The following is a 17986-nucleotide window of genomic DNA, read 5'->3' as shown; positions in this document are numbered from 1 at the left end:
CTATGGCTGTTAACCTCTGACATTTACTTTTGTTGACAAACCTTACCTAAAACACGATACTCGTTTGGTGGCTCTCAGAGGCTCTTTTACTCAAGTTAGATTGCAGGTTGCTGAGTACTGTTAGCTTAAGACATGGTCTTCCCAGGCAAAGGTGAAACAAAAAGCTGTTCTCATTTCTCATCTGCATGCCAAAAGTCATTTATAGCAGCAGTTTAAAATTTTTTTTAAGCATTTAGCTAAACATTTTTACTTGATTTTTATAATAAAGTGTTCCTTGATTAAAATGCAGGCTGTGAGCTCTGGCAGTTTTACTAGCAATTTGTGACACTTGCCTTTTTTTTCTCCCGTGGCTAGACTGTTTCATGTATAATTTATTGTGACAAAACACTGTCCCTACTTATCATCTATAAATACAGGCCCATTAGAAACATGTCTGAGGTGTAGCTTTTTAATGTCTGCATAATGTTCTCGGACCTGCAGTTAATGGAATAGTAAACAACTTTTTGGTTGCAAAGGCAGTGAAGCAGAAGCGTTCCTCCATAAAATTAGTTTATTGTAGATGTATGGATATTTCATGACAAGAACAGTGATTTGTGTCTACTTACAGAAAAATGTGAATTTTTCTCATCTCAGTCATATGAATATTTTTGAAGGTGTTAGGCTCATCTTATGATGAGCATGATTCGTCTGTGTACACTTGCTGCATAAAGAGTAAAGGTTGTCACTGTAGTGAGCCTCTATGAAACTGTCAGTAGTGTCTCAAGATGTGAATTAGACAGATTTTGATAAATACAGATGGTTTCCTTCCCATACACGGAGCATGGAAAAAAACACCTACAGCATATGAGTGAGTAGGAGGTAGATAAATATGCAACACTCAAGAAGAATCCATAGTTTATGAAAAGAATCCAATATAATTTACTGGCTTTTTACCTTGTCTTAATTACAGACCTACAAAGTTAAGAAGTGTAAAATAAGCACAGTGAAAAGTCAGGTGTGCTAAAGAGATCACTCCAATTGAGATAACACTTAAAAGGAAGAAAGCGTGAGCTTACTTGCCTTTTAGCAAATATTATAATCAATACAAAAGAAAACCAAATCAGAATATATTTCATATCTCTCAAGCATAAATCCCATCAGAAGAATATTCACCTACTCTCCATGTTTCTATATGCTTTGAAAAACAATTTATCTAGTCTAGATCATAAAATGGTAAGGATTAGAAGGGATATTAAAGATCATTTAGTCCCAACCTCACCTGACAGGAGCAGGGACACATTCCCCCAGACCAGGTTGCTTAAGGCTTTATCCAACCTGGCTTTGAACACTGCTAGGGCTGGGGCATCCACAACCTCCCTGGGCAACTGGTTCCAGTTTCTCATCACCTTCACAGTAAAGAATTTTTTCTTAATACCTAACCTAAATCTGCCCTCTTTCAAGCTGTACCCATTAGTCCTTGTCCTATCATTACAGTTCCTGAAGAAGAGTCCCTCTCTGGCTTCTCTGTAGGACCTTTTCAGACACTGGAAAGTTTCTATGAGGTCTCCACATAACTTTTTCTTCTCCAGGTTGAACAGCCCCAACTGTCTCAGCCTCTCTTTTTAAGGGAGGTTCTCTGGTCCTCTTATCAACTTTTTGGCCTTCCTCTGGACTTGCTCCACCAGTTCCATGTCCTTCTGCTGGGGACATCAGAACAGAATGCAACACTCCAGGTGGGGTCTCACAAGAGCAGACTAGAAGGGAAGAATCACATCCTTCAACCTGCTTGGCCATGATCCTTTGGATGCAGCCCAGGATTCCATTGGCTTTCTGGGCCGTGAGTTCATACTGCTGGCTCATGTCGAGTTTTCCACCAACCACATACCCACATCCTTCTTCTCAGGGCTGCTCTCAATCACTTCTCTGCCCAGCCTGTAGGTGTGTCTGAGATTGCCACAATCCAGGTGTAGGACCTTGCACTTTGCTTCGTTGAACCTCACAAGGTTTGCATCAGCCCACCCCTCAAGTGTGTCAAGGTCCCTCTGGATGGCATCCTTTCCCTCCAGTTTGTGACTTGTTATAACTCTCTGGTTTTGTGATAAAAGCAGAAGATGTTTGGGGTTTATTTTGAACTTAAACAGTTGATTATTCCTAAAAGAATGCATTATTCTAAACTCCAGTTGCAGGTCCAAAATTTGTGCAACTTCTTGGCAAAGTCATTAAGTCATGTGATACATTTCCCTACACAGCCATTTCACTAAAATTGGAATTTTTTCTGTTTTCACATTCACTTCATGCTAATGGCACTTAGTTTCATGCTTGCCTTATTGAGCTTTGTACCATTTCAGAAGTTTTTCCACACTTACATCCCTCAGCCCTGTATTAAAAATGAACAGCAATTCAAAAAGGAGATGATTACTAGCTTCTGAGCTGGTGAAACTACACAGCTACTGCATCAGCTTTTAGAAGGGCTGTTATTTACAAGCCTTCTCCTTTTGGGCCATCTGCGAGGCTTTGCAAAAAGTCCTCCTTTTGTTATTCAGTGGAATTTAAAGAGCTTGTGATACATAAATATGTCTAATGTTTCAGTGATATAGTTTAGTGGGCTGAATAAAGCAGAAACCAAGCAAGATAGGGATCAAATTATCCACTAAAGGAGATTATATATTGGTTGCCAAGTTTTAGCAACCTCACCATCTCCTTCTAAGTCTTCAAGAAGCGCTTGAAAATATATCTGTGTTAGGAAGCCTCAGAAGTCAGTTGTTATCAGTGCAATTAACTTCCTTAGCTGACAGCATCACTTTCAATGCTGAACGTCTTTAGTGTAGCTAATAAAAGTGAGCTGCAAGCATTGCTTCTGAACTGAACTCATCTGTTCTCCAGTTCACTATCTGGTTGTTGAAGAAGAGAACTTTTTTTCACTGTGACAATACAATTTCAAGGTGGAAATAAATCTGTGTGATAAATAGTACTTTATATAGAGAAGTCTCATAAGCATGTTTTTATCATGGCTCTGGAGCTATATACTAATGTACAAAAGTATTAGTTGGACTGGACCTGGGGATAATGAATACTGTTAGATCTCTGTATGTATAACAGACAACCACAGAACCGATATTCCTGTTCAGAAAAGATTATATTTTTATAAGTGTTCTGACTTCTGAAACAATGTACAACTTTTTTTGGAAAAAGAATTTTTTTTTAAAAAAAAACCTTAATGAATTTTTTCATTTTTATTTATTTATTGTGTTAGAAGTATAGCTGCCTTTGAAATATCAGTGAAAAAATTGAGATAATCAAGTTTAGTTTGACAACATTGAATTTTCAAAGGAATTTGGAACTTTTCATGTTCAGTTGGGAATATGCAAAAAGTACTTTGAGGCTTAGAGGAGAAAGGAGATTGGAAGGAGAGTGAAATAGAATTGCATAGAACTTCATGGACACAAATTACATCTGCTGCAATTGAAAAAGGACAAATAACTGAACTATGAAATTGGCAGATTCATCAAGTAATATTCCTTTCAAGCTTTAGCAGATTTGTTTTAGTCTCATGAAATGTAAAATTTTCTTTCGTTGGCAATAAAACCCCCTGGTGCTTGCAAATACAAATAAGTGCAAAGAATGCCCTCTGAGGTTATGGTGTGTTTACTTTATTGTTACTGCAATAGCATCAGAGTGGAAAACCAGAATTTTGTTGGCAGTCTAAAAGGTTTAATGGGGCAAAATCAAGAGGACGGGGTTCATTTTGCATTTTGTTGTTTGGGATTTTTTCTTCTCATTCCTCTTCTTTCATTAGTTGCAAGCTATGTTTGATTCTAGTAAGATTTGCAGCCAGACCAGCTACCTGGAAGGTATGAATAGAAACATTGTCATTTGGCTGTGATAGAGGTACTGTTACTGAAAGCCATCTGAGTTATTGTCTACTGAAAACAAAAGCTCTATGAAACAGATTTATCCCTCAAAAAAGTATATTATGCAGCATTAAAATACCATTTCAAATGTATTAATAAAATAGACTTCTATAAGATACTGTTGCATTGCACTGATTGAAATATTTCCAAACACATTGCTTGAATTTCTATACTAATATTTCTGAAAATATATGTCAGTTATCAAAGGTATGAGGAATGTAAGTTGCACTTACATTACATTACATTCTAGTTTAGTACATCTGTTGCTTAATTTTCTAGCTTTTGAATAATGGTGATTAGAGTGTTTCAGAAAGCATCATGTTCTGATGAAGTTAATTGAACTAAAAGTTACCTCTTTTAGTGGTATCACAACTTTACTTTGCCCCCTTTAATGGTTTTATATTAATAATTTGGTATTTTGTTGCAGTCAGTTTGAAAACTGTGCAAATAATTATTCTCCCAATTCCACATTTATAATTCCCGCTGATGCCAAGGACAGTATGTGTATTTGTTTTAATCTCTAGTGGCTCTTTTAGTTTTCATTTTAACATTAGACATATTTCAACTGATCCTACTGTATTTTAAAAGACCATATAGTGATTTCTGATCTCTGCTGGATGACAAAGCAAACTTTGGAATAGTCTCTTCTGACAGAAACACTAATCACTGCAAGTTGTCTGAACTGATTCACCATGATGTTGGGGCCCTCCCCGTGCCATGTGGTCCTGGGAGAGGGGCCCTGGGGGGGGAGGCACGGGGTTTCCCTGCCCCTGGTTAGCCCCATTCCCCATTGATTGTTTTGTGTTCCCCTGTGCGGGCAAGGACCCTCGGGTCCCATAATTGCCTCAGTTCCTCGGCAGAGCTCCGGCCATGCGGCTGGAGAAATAAACATCTCTGAAATATCTATCAAGAATCGGTCCATATATATTTCTTTTCCATGGGCCTCATTGTCTGATACATGTGTTGCAGTTTCCCCACTGTGACATATGGTGGATAATGCAGGCAGAACGATCCCTGATCCCTAAGGACAGCGACTGATTTGTGAGTAAACTCTGGATTTCTCTTCTTGTTTTTGTTTTGCTGTTCCATCTCTAAATTGTGGAGGAACCGTGGAAAGACTCTTGGCTCTCAGAGCCACATATGGACATTTATCTTAAACTTGAAAAGATTCTTGAACAACGATTTCTAAATTTTAGCTTAATTCAAGCTCAAAAAGAACTGAAACATTTCCTTTCATCGTTGTTTAAGAACTTTTTCTACATTTCTTGGCATTTGATTCTTACCAAAGACTTTTGGAACACTGTTTGGACACATTTAATTTCTGAGTCAAAATATATGCCAATGGAAGAATATTTTCGTGAATATTATTTAATTACCGAGACTGTTTAGCAATGTCAGCTGTGTCTTGGTGAAGGGAAGCCTGCCTCAGTGACCCTGCGGCCTTGCCCACGTGGACCGAGCGCTCTCGAGCAGCAGGGAGGCAGTTCCCACACATGGGCGGAGCAACGCGAGCTGCAGTGTTGGCAGCGGAGCGAGGCGTAGCAGGAGCCTGCCCGGCCCCGCGCAGCGCATGGTGGAGCGAGCTCTGTGAGAGGAGCAGCACACGGGTGGCGGTGGTGGTGGAGTGGAGCCGTGCCCAGCCGAAACGCGCGCTGGAGAAGGGTGCTGGGGGGGTTGTCACTCGGGGGCCTGGCAGAGACGTGGGCGCAGCCCCAGGCGGCGGCAGCGCAACTGAGAGCAGAGGCAGCGCAGCTGAAAGCAGAGGCGGAGGTGTGTGGGGAGCTGAGCGGCGCGTCCCGGCCCAGCCCGTGTGACCCCAAATGTGACCCTGGGAAGAGCACACAGGCGCGAGCAGCCCCGACGGCCCCGGCAGCACTGACAACCCTGGCAGTTCCAACATGGGAGCAAGCGAAAGAGAAAGAGAAAGCAAAAACTCAGCGAGACAGAAAACAGCAACCACTCGAAAAAAGGAAAAAATCACCGTAGCTAAGGTTTTAGGAATAGTAAAATGGTATAATGTTAAACAAAATTAGGGTTTTATAACACGATGTGACAGCCAAGAAGACATATTCGTTCATAGAACTGCTATTAAAAAGAATAACCCTGAAGAATGCATCCCAAGCTTGGGAGATGGAGAAGTAGTAGAGTTCAAAATTGTGCAAGGTAAAAAAGGGTTACAAGCAGCAGAGGTCACTGGGCCTGATGGTGTTTTTGTGAAAGGCAGTATATATGCTAAAAATCATAGTCATGTTAGGCAATATCTCCATTATAAGCCCCCCCTACAGTCTCCCTTTCCTAATCCCACCTTTCCCTTTTATCCTATATCCTATTACCCCCAGTGTATTCCCAATCTGTTTTTTCACCCATGGTTTCCCTCACAAAACCATGCCTTTGCCAATTGTTTCCCCAAAAATCCCTTTCCAATGCTGAGTGGGGGATGAAGAGGGGGAGGGAAGAAATTAACTATTGTTGTTTAGAGTTCCAACAGATACAAATGGAAGAAACCCTCTCCTGCCTCAGTTTCCCCACAAAGCATGCTCGGAGAGTCCTGTCTCCCTTCTGTCAGCCTTAAGATGTTCCACAGAATCTGTTTGGACATTTAAAGACTCAGGAGGGTGGCTTGTTTTGTTTTGAAACTGTTCTTGTTATGTTTATCCAGTTGTTTTCAATGTTAAGTTTTAAATCTTTTTGTTAAAAATAAATGGGTGAAATGTCTGGGTCCCTCCCCCCTGCCATGTAGCCCTGGGAGAGGGGCCCTGAGGGGACATACAGGGTTTCCCTGCCCCTGGTCAGCCTCATTCCCCATTGGTTGTTTTGTGTTTCCCTGCTGTCATAGGTTAGCAAGCATAGTCCCGGAAGGGACGTCCTTGCTAAGGGGTGCTTACAGTTTCCTCTGGGAACTGATAGAACCTATCAGCTGGCCAGTTTGAATATGGACAATTCTCTAAGCCACTTAAAGTTGAGATCACCTCTGTGATCCACATTTAAGAATAGACAAACTCCCCCTCCAAGCTCTCTCTCGTTTCCGGCGCTGGCACAGGTGGCTGCAGGGCCCGAGCAGGGCCCAGTGGGCCCGGCCAGGCCCTGCTTGGGCCAGGCCGGGCTGGGCCACGGCCATCCTGAAGCCATGGACCTGTTCCAGCCGTGGAACCCCCCCCACTGCCTTGCCGTGGGCAGCCGGAGCGGCTCGGCTCTCCCCCCTCTCCACTGCGATAAGAAAAATTCAACATTCCAGCTGCAAAGCTGCAAGGCCGAGGTGAGATTAACCCTTTTTATTGCTGTGAAGAGCTGAAAACCTGAGGGAAGAGAGAGAGGAGATGCTTAAAGCTGAAATTCTGTTGTGAAGCTATGATATATCAGAGTATCCTGTTGTAATTTCATGAAGATATGGGGGGTGGAGTGTTCAACTCGTAAGCAAAAGCACCTGCGCTGAGATAGGCAGATGCTGATGCAGCTGTAATTTCATGAGAAGTTTGGACAGGGAGAGATGAACCAGATGAGGACTTTTGCTCCAAACGGGAAAGGAGAAAACCTCAGTCCCTAGAGATGAACCAGATGAGGACTTTTGCTCCAAATGGGAAAGGAGAAAACCTCAGTTCCTAGAGATGCTCCCAGAGATAGTCCTAAAGATGAAGATGATGAAGACCCTTTGCTCCCAGGGAAGGAGAAGGGCCTCTGTTTTTGTTTCTGAACGGCTCAACCTTAAATTTGTACCCCAAAAAACTTCAAGAGTGGACCCTCGAAAGCAGTTGCGGGAAAAGCTGCAAGTTGGGGGAAAGGACTCACACGCAGGCAGAGAGACTCCTCTTCCTAAATGGACTGAACAATATTTGGAAGTGGGCGGCTGTCTCGTTGTGATGATGTTTTCATAGCATGAGCAAGAAGAGACTTCTCTTTCTAAATGGACTGAACAAGGTTATTATGGAAGTGGTAAACAGACTGAACATCTGAAGGGTTGTCTTTGAACATTGTCAGTGGGAGAAGGGAGGAAGGTGGGGGGAGGAGGAGAGTTCTGAAGGTGGTATAATTTTTTTTTTTTTCTTCTTTTAGGTCTGTTAATAAACTTCTTTATATTCTTTCAAGTTTGGTACCTGCTTTGCATTTCTCCTAATTCTTATCTCACAGAAGATAAACAGTAATGAGTATTTTGGACCAAACCACTACACTAAATTGGTGTTTCTGCCCGGTTAAAACCGAACCCGCGACACCTGCACAGGCAAGGACCCTCGGGTCCCATGATTGCCTCAGTTCCTCGGCAGAGCCCTGGCCATGTGGCTGGAGAAATAAACATCTCTGAAACAGCTATCAAGAATCGGTCCATATATATTTCTTTTCCATGGGCCTCGTTGATTGATACGCGTGTTGCAGTTTCCCCACTGTGACACCATGACTGGCAGCTTTTCAAACCACCAACTTTTCTACAGTTTCAGTGCAGTAACCTTCATTTATCATGTATTTATTGCTTATTGAGATGTTTCAGGAGGAAATAATCTCTGAGGATGAAAATGAAGATGGTGTAAATAAAATGGTTATAACACATACATAAATTCTTAATGGAACAGCTATAACTAACTTGTCATAATACTGCATAGCATTCTCTATTACATTTTACCTCAGCCTTGCTTTAATATATAGTCATTTGTTAACCTCATCTTGAATTAAATTCCTTTCTGTTTTCTGTTTTTACTTTGTTGGGAAAGTATTTCAGTAATGTCTAAACTAGTAGTTATTTCCAAAATTGTTAATTGCCAACCAAAAAACTCTACTAGTTTCCTAAGTATGTCCTAAGTGACAAACTGCCTAGCTGCAAAGATGTTAGGTGATGTTATTGGGGCTATGTGAGGAAGAGACTTTGTTTCCTGGAAGCCCAGCCTTTGCTATCAGTCTGTCAGGCAAGATTTTGTTGGGCCCTTTTCTTCAGGCTGGGATGGATTCACCCAGAGAAGTTGCCAATGCCCCACCCCTGGAAGTGTTCAAGGCCAGGTGGGATGGGGGCTCTGTGCAACCTTGTCTAGTGGAAGGTGTCCTAGCCCATGGCAGGGGAGTCAATAGTTCGTAAAAGATGATCTTTAAGGTCCCTTCCAAGCCAAGACTTTCTATGACTCCATGAATTTGAGTGGGAGTATGCTCTGGCAAAATGGGTCCATGTATGCTGACTACCTGACTGCCATAAACTCAGGATAATTAATTCTTGTTGTAATGAACCTCTTTATATAATGTGTAGATCTTCCATAGAGATGCATCAGTTTCTAATGAGACATAAAAAACCCCTCTTATGTGCTTGAAATCTTTTCTGAAAGGTTTTAATTAAGCTTCTACTTATAAGCTTTGTATGGTTTAAAAAAATATCATTTATATTCAGTATACAGAAAGTGGGATGCAGCTAGAAGCTACCTCATACTAAAAAAAATTTAATTGTTCTCTAGAAAGAAAAAATTAGACCAAATATTTACACTTTTTTTATTGTTAACTTTTTTTTTTAACACCTAGTTTTCTTGCTAGAACTTTTTTGAAGTACTGTTACAATGACACAGATATTTCATACCAGTAACCAAAGCCAGACAGGTCTTAGGATAAGCACTGCATTTTGAATTGGCGGTCCTGTTGAAGTTGGTTATCCTTGGTTAAAGTAACCTTGGCATGATATAACTCAGTGTAGTTTTCTTGTGTGCCATGAACAGTGTCTTGCTTAGCATGAAAATGAAGTTTTGGGTTTTAACAAAATATTTTTGGAAAAAACAGCAGAAGGACAGCTAAACTTTGGGGAAAAGAAAAAGGTGAGGATGGTGGGCTCAGGAATATAGATAAACTTATAAACCTGATGGGTATTTCTGTCATTTTCAGAATTGAATCCAGAATAGCAAAACAAATTTAAACAAATTTGTTGTTCACTAGTGATACAAGTCTGTTTTTATAGTCCTAGGAAAGTTATTAACTAGTCTTTAGTAGAAATGAGTTGTATTGCCAAGTGGCTAATTAATATTTAATTTCTATTTATTTATTTATAGAAGAGCTGGTTTTTAGAAAAAATGCTGCCATCGTGGTTTCTGGCTATAGAACAAAACTGGTTTAACTATCTGTTACAATGTAGTAATTGGATTCAACACTTGTAATTGAAAAAAAAAAGTGCAAATTTATTATAATTGTCTTCATTAATTATTTCTACTTGTGGAGCTTTGTGCATCGTTTTACTCGCAATAAGCTGCTGGAACAGCTGAGAACTGCCCTTTACAGTTCATTGCTTGAGACCTGGTACAGTGTGCAGCGGTTTTGTAGCCATTACAAATGGAAAGCTTTCAGGTGGTGCAGCTAGAGAAATTACTGAGAAACTGGAGAAATGATTCATGAGTCATGACCTATCCAAGCGTGCCTTATCTGACCACCTAACCCTGCTTGAGAAAGACCCAGGTTTCCAGTAAGTCTTTGGTCTGATCTCTGGGAATGCCTGGGATGCTCATAATGGCACTTGTCACCTATGGTTAGGTATGAGACTCACACTTTGGCTATGTGGGGAAGAGCATCTCTTCAGTGGCTGTATGTAACAAGTTGTATAACAGAAAAGGGGCAATATTAGGACCCGCCACAATGAAGATCATCCCAGAGGGTTCCCAGAGGGTTGTGTCTGATCCCTAAACGAGGTCCTTGCCCATCCATGATGTGTCTATCTAGCTCTGTGCTGGACATTTTATCCAGGAAGATACTGTGAGAGACATTGTGGTAAGTTTTGCTGAAACCCAAAAACATTACATCAACTGGCTTCCCTTGATTGGCTAGGTGGGTTGCCTTGCCATAAAAGAAAATCAGCTTTGATAAGCAGGACTTTCCCCTCATGAAGATGTTCTGGCTGTGACCAATGACTGTGTTGTCTTTCAGGCGTTTTTCAATACCTCCCAGAATAATCTTGTCCAGGCACTGAAGTGAGACTAAAAGGGCTGTAGTTTCTGGGCCCCTCCTTCTAGCCCTTTTGAAAACTGGGACAACATTCACCAGCTTCCAGTCTGTCAGGAACTCTCCGGATTCCCAGGACTGCCCAAAAATCATCAAGAGCGGTTTTGCAATGACATCAGTCAGTTTTTGAGGAGTCTTGGATGGACCCCATCAGGCTCCATAGATTTGTAGGGATCCATCTGGAGCAACAGATTCCACAAAATTTCAGGGTCAGCTGGTAGCTGATCTTTCTTGCAGTCATGGGCAATGCCCTTCGGCTCAGGGCACTGGGATGCCCTTGGTCTGTCATCCATGTCAGAAATCACATTGTGCCCTCCTCACGTGCCTTACGTGATTAGTACTGCTTTACACAGTAAAGTACTGATTACGCAGATTACTACTGCTGGATGGTGAAGTAGTGCTCAGTAACATGGTAGTGAACATGCAACCTCAGCCCAGTGATCAGAGGACTGAGTGATAAAAAATAGCTTTTTATGGGTAGTAGTGTGTGTCTGTTCTTTAGCAACTGAGTGATTCCTGTCCAGATATGTACTGGAAGGTTTTTTTCCTATCTTGAGTCTCTGTGACAGCACTTGGTACACTACAAGAAGTAGAACACCTTTTGCCATGAGAATTTACGGGGGTTTATTTGTGTTATATATCCCTCAGGCATTTTCTTAAAACCTTGTGTTGCTACTTCAATATTTACGGCCTCAATTCCCCTGTCTCAGAAGTAATTATTTTGCTTGTTGCTCATGATGAATACTTCTAGCACTATGCTAAAACTATATATAACAGTAAGCCAGCTGCCCTATGTTCAAAAGCTAAGCTACTGAAAAATCAATGCTGTCATTAATTACACAAATATGTACCATTAAAGTTGTTTAATGCCCTGCTTTTCTGTGAATTGCATCCTTAATTAGGCATGTAGCCTCAGTGTTCTAACAATGCTAAACATGATCTCTTCTTCAAACTAAAAACATATTGTGTTATATAATTCCACAAAAATGGTAATTAGTGCTACAGAGTTATGAAGCTTCTGAAAATTTGACATCTACATCTATTTTTTAACTATAAATCTCATATTGAATTATATATTCTGTGAATATGTTTCCGATGGATCTATTCTTCTTTCTGATAGGAATTGTACTGCAGAGAACTCTTATTCCTGAAACTGCCAAAACATCACCTAATCATAGAGTGGCTGAGGACGGAATGGACCTCTGAAGGACACTTGGTCCAACAGTTCAGGCAGGGCCACCCTGAACTGACTGCCTAAGACCATGTCAAGATAGCTTTTGAATATCTCCAAGGATGGAGACTCCACAGCCTCTCTGTGCAGCCTGTGGCCATGCCTGGTGACCCTCACACTTAGCAAGTGTTTCCTGATGTTCAGAAGGGACTCCCTGTGTTTCAATTTGTGCCCGTTGCCTCTTGTGTCATCAGTGGGCATCACTGAAAAGAGCCTGGCTCTGTCTTCTTTGCCCCTAAATATCTGCAAGTGCTTATATACCCTGATGGGATGCTCCCCTGAGCTTTCTCTTTTCTGGGTTAAATAGTCCCAGTGAACCACAACTGCTTAAAAGTAATTGCATTGGAATATCTGTCTGAGACAGCATAGAGACTACACTAAATTGCATATTGTATGTGTTTGGTTTGTATGCATGTATGTATATATGTACAACTGTACATGTATGTATGCAAATACATTTTTAACATATCCGTATATAAAATACATATAAAGCTATTCAGGCACGCATTTTCTCTTTTATGTGTAACTGTGAAGTATGGTTAGAGTTGAGCTTAGAAATCACCTATTTTCCAGAACTCCTGATAAACCAATACGTGATTCAGAGGCAATACCTATGATTCTGACTTTGTATTTCTTTACAGTTTTGCATCTTTGGTGTTTGTCAATGAATCTTTGGGCTGTCATCCAATATTTTTTCAAGTTAATCCTACTGGAGCAGCATAATTCTTTTTGATATTTTTATGTTTAGCATGTTAATTCCTGAGAATTTGTCATCAGTCAATACATTATTAGTAGTAAGAATTTGTATTATTTTATACTCCAAATGCAGAGTGAGGTGTCATTTACTTATTTTCAACTATAGTGTAGTTTGCTGTTGTTGGCTCCTAAGTACAACTATAACTTTTGAAAAATGATGAATTATTTTTGGGTAAAACATCCATGATGACTTTAGTCCCTGAGTAGTCCATATCTAAGTTATGGAGATATATGTTTCTAAATGTCCAAGGTAGTTTTGAAAGTGGAACTGCTTTCCTAAACTACTCTTGAAAATTATTTGTTGTCATATGTCCTGGGGAACATACTCCAAAATATAGAAAAATCTTAAATCAAAATTTGTTGTTCAGAATCATATTCATCACATAATCTGATAACAATAATCAGAATTATTTAGTTTGGAAAAGACCTTTAGACCATTGAGTCCAACTATTGACCAAGCACTGACAAATCCTCCACTAAACCATGTCCCCAGGTGCCACATCTACACATCTTCTGAATACCTCCGGGGGTGGTGACTCCAGCACTTCCCTGGGCAGCTTGTTTTAATGCTTGATGACCCTTTTGGTGAAGATGCTTGACTACATTTTTGCTGAAGAAATTTCATAACACCCAAGAAAATTGAGATATTTTTAATGATGGACGTTTTGACTATGATACCAAAATTTTACCATACTCTTGCTTTTCTCAGGCTGAGAACTAATCTGTGGAGAAAAGAGAAATTTTCTGAGAGACTTGTTTTTTGCTTTGTTTTCTTTTACTGGTTGCACATCATAGGCCTCACTATGATGTGCAGTAGCATTCCGAAGAAATAAAGCAGAAAACATAGTGGTTAAAGTGAGTTTTATTTCTTAAAATATGTACAAAAAATTGCTGTCTATTAGGTAATATTTTCAGTGTTCTAGTAAACTTTTAGTGACCAAAAAACTCTTTAAAATTATTGCTTATCTTTTTTATCTGTAAAAAGGACGTTAAAATTTAGGTTCTGTGGCATTATTTTCTTTTTTTTTTTGTCATTCTGATGTCCTGCAAATTGAATAAAATTGTGAAATAGATACAGTCCACACAAACAGAGATGCATTAGTGGCCTGAGTCCAGTAATGGTGAAATCTGTCCTGGTTGTCAAGATGCTAAAACATCAGCATCAGAATAACTACATTAAATACCATGGGAAAAGATTGCTTACAAAATGCATACTGCCAGGTGCAGCTATGGAATCTTTTCTTTCTAATAAATATTTTAAGTGAAGACTGTTTAGATCACATTAGTTTGGACCAACTGCATGTCTCATTTAATGTAAGTACTTTGTTTTCACCATATAGTTGTGTCACATCTATTGCTTTGAAAAATTGATGCTCATTTTTACATAATTCATAGTATCATGCCTGCTGAGATGAGTAAAAAATGCTTAATACATTCATGGCATTACTTCTGTAACATTTTGAAGGTCAGACATTTAATTGACACTTGATTCTAATTCTATCAATGTCAGTATGCTCATTTAAGAAAAGGGAAATAACAGAGAGGAAATTTTTTTTAAAAAGTTTTCATATATGAAGCGTAAACAGAAAACATTGTGGAAGCCTTACACCTGATTTATATTTAGTCTTCTACATGATGAGAACTGTTGATCATATAATTTGTGTTTTATATTAGGGTTGTGGCATAATTATTGAGAATTTTCAAGGCTGTGCCTAAGGGATCCAAAATCTTTCCAAAATCAATTCTGTATATGCATTTGTTTTTATGCTTGCTGATGTTTGTCTTTGGATGAGATTTTATTTGGCTGTGCAAAAGTCTTGCAGTCTTTTGAAGTTGGTTTATAAAGATTCTACTCTCCTGGGAGCAGTCAGGCTACTGGCCAAAGTGAAATGGTTGAATGAAGGCTATCCCCAGTCTGGTCATGCAACCTAGTCCCTCAGTTTTTCAAGCATATAGTTCACTGGTCCTGTTCAGTTGTCCTCAGCTTCCCTACAACCACTTGGTAGGCTTGGGCAGAACATCCTTGTCTCAGTCCACAAGTTATGGAGCTGCTGGACAGAAGGAGCTGTGATACATTCACCTTCAACCAGGTGCATTTCATTGATCCCCTTTTCATTGATCAGTGTGACAGTGAAATGTTGGGAACTCATGTTTCACCAAGGGAATCATCTGACTTTCAAGCACAGAAAAGGGTGAGACATAAGGACAACCAATTAAACCTCTATGCACACATGGAATTCTTCTGTTTTAACCAACCGCCCTAAAGACACCTTAACACAGTGCTGGAGATGCAGATCTTAGGAAACATTTTGCAGGCACACTCTGTGGACAAAAATAACAGAAATAAATTTGCAAAATGATAAGGCCAAACAAGCTTAGCTGGCAAATGTCCTGGTGATGCTCAGCAAGGTGTGTATTGTGGACAGCGAATGTGGAGGGGGCGGATCTGGAAACAGAGAGAGAAGTCTTTTGGCATTTTTGCTCTATTGTACACACAGCAAAACTCCACAAGTGGTTGGGAAAATTTCCTTATGGTATTTTTCTTGTTGTTTTAATTCTTGCTTCAACATACACTTGGTCCCCTTAGGATTTGGAAGGCAAAAAGTGCAGTAACTCATTCTGTTTATTCAACTTAGTTGAAATAAGATGATACTGTAAGAGCGATATGTGCTGCCAGTGTAGGACAGACAGTTTGTCTCCTGGGAGATCTGTGTCCCTAAACTATGAAGGAGAATTAAAAAACTGAAAGAGAGAGAGAAACAAAGAAAAAAGTTATTGCTTTATTCTACAATAAAAAAAAAAGTTACATTTTTGTTTTCTATGTTTCTTGCTATAAGCTTTGGAGTTCTAACTCCAAATTAAATAAAGGAAAATTATGTACAGGTAGACTTTTTTTTTTCCCCCCTAGATTTAAGTGACATTATCTGTATCTTTTTTGCAATGTTATCTCTAAGACTCTGGCAAAAGAAAGTACAAAGTAGATAATAAAAAACAGGGCTAGAGTAGACCCGAAGAAGACAGTCTAGACCATTACCCTGCCTACAGATAATGCTGACCCTACCTAAATAGTCCCTAATGAATGTGTGCCTAATCTTTTATTTACAAACTTCCAGTGTTAGATTTTCATCTGTCAATAAATTTGCTGCCTAGAAAAGTGTCTGGTAGTCTTCTTTTTATTTTTTATACTTCTTTTGTTCTGTAAGGGTGAACCTAAATATCTTCTATGTCAAAAATTACATCTACTTCTTACTGACCTATCTGTGGCAGAAGGGCAACATAATTTTCTTGTGTCAGTCTTGAAAGCTGTATTGATGTCCCCTTTTTGGCTTTCCTGATTTACCAAAATATGGGTAGGGATCTAATATCAATACCCAAATGAGACGGACAAAGACTCTCTAAGAGTTTAGAGTTAGAAAGTGTATGTTTATTCCAGCGCCAGGCAGCTGTGCGGGATAATTCCCTCATACGCTGTGCAAAGGTACGAGCCAATACAGAGTTTATTTATCTACAAAAGTTATGAATAACCAAAATACAAATGCATATTTATAACATTAACACCTCTCATTCTCCACTTCATGTGGAAATTAGCTTAAATGTCATTGGGCATGCGTAGTATGTTCTCTGAATTGAGTCGGTGGTCTTTTTATTAGGGGAGTGGTCTCATAAGATGAAGTAGAAGTGGTCTTCCTCAATTTGACCTTTCTGCCTTCCTGGGTTTTAACAATACAAATAACTTTTGGTGACCTTCCAGTTCCTCTTTGCATGACCTTAAATAGGTTCTCAGATAGGGAGGAAATTGACAATTGTTTACGTTCCCTAAATCTATTTGTCAGTGTTTCTGTTTCTCATTCTAAGCACAGCTAAACAAACATAAAAGGTAATCAGTTATTTAGTAATCAGTTACTTGCATCTTGAAAACTCATTTCAGGTCCAGCTCTTCTCAATTAACTATTAACTTTTAATTGATTAAGCTCACTTCTATTGTAACTAAATTCAGCACAGCTAACCTTCTAACTAAATGTTTATATTTCTTTTAAAATTCTGTGTTTCATTCCTAGCTGAAATACTTTAAATATCTGTTCATGGACTGTTCTTAAAATCTGACTGTTCTTATTGCCCGTCTCAGACCTTCTTCTTCTGCTTTACCACCATATGAGCAAAGCCCGAAAGGAAAATGGTGCTCCAGCTGGATCTAGGAACCGTGTGGAGGTCTTTCTTCAGTTTGATGATTTGCCCTGGAAGAAAAGTGACCAGGATTATTCTGGACTCCAGTTCTAAACGGTTTAAACTTGTCTTTTCACAAGTAATTCTTCAGTGTAAGGTTCAGCAGTGAAAATGTTCTAGGAACAATTCCTGAGAGAAATGGAGGGAGCATGAAGCCATTCACTTTTGGATGCTAAGGCAACTCATAAGTATATACTCAGGGTGCTCTAGGTCATTTGGCCTAGGGGTCTGGGAATGTTTCCAACACCCCTTAATTTACTGGTATGAATGTTGTGACTGCCACTGAAGATTTGGCCCTTATAGTAAAATCATATATTCTGTTTTCATTGAAGTTTTTTAGTTTCTTATCAGATTCTATTGTGGTAAAGAAACATTTGTCAGATGACTTCCTGGAAAAAACAAAAATGTAGTTGCTCTCTTTTTTAAAGTTACTTGTATCTCCAGGATGAGTATTCTATATTATACAGCTTATTGGAGATTCATTTTTTTTTCTTTGTTTGTTTCTTTTAATCCTGTAGTTAAAAAAAAAATTCCCTAGCATAGACTCTTCATGAGAGGTGATACAGAGAAAGGAGGAGACATTTCAGGTGTTACAATGGACAAAGTCAGGTGAGGAACTGGAGCACAGCCCTCTGTTTCTGAGATCAGTGTACAAACTGATGTGCTGAGCGGTATCTGAGCAATATCTACCTCTTAAAATTTAATGGTGAACAAATTTTAAGTTACCTTATCCTCAATAGCCTTCAGATAGTCTTACAAAGAAGATATCTGAACATCCTCTCTTTGAAAAATATGCAAAGTTCAGAGGAAAAATATGCATAAATTTAGAGTCTTGTCTCCTCATCTTCATATTTGAGTGTTTGTTACTGTGGAGAGGAAAAGGCTAACGATTTACACTCAAGTTGTTAGAGATATTTGTTCCACAGATTAATAACTA

The sequence above is a fragment of the Corvus cornix genome, chromosome 2 (assembly GCF_000738735.6).
Source record: "Corvus cornix cornix isolate S_Up_H32 chromosome 2, ASM73873v5, whole genome shotgun sequence".
Lineage (NCBI taxonomy): Eukaryota > Metazoa > Chordata > Aves > Passeriformes > Corvidae > Corvus > Corvus cornix.
Note: the sequence above shows the minus strand (reverse complement) of the source record.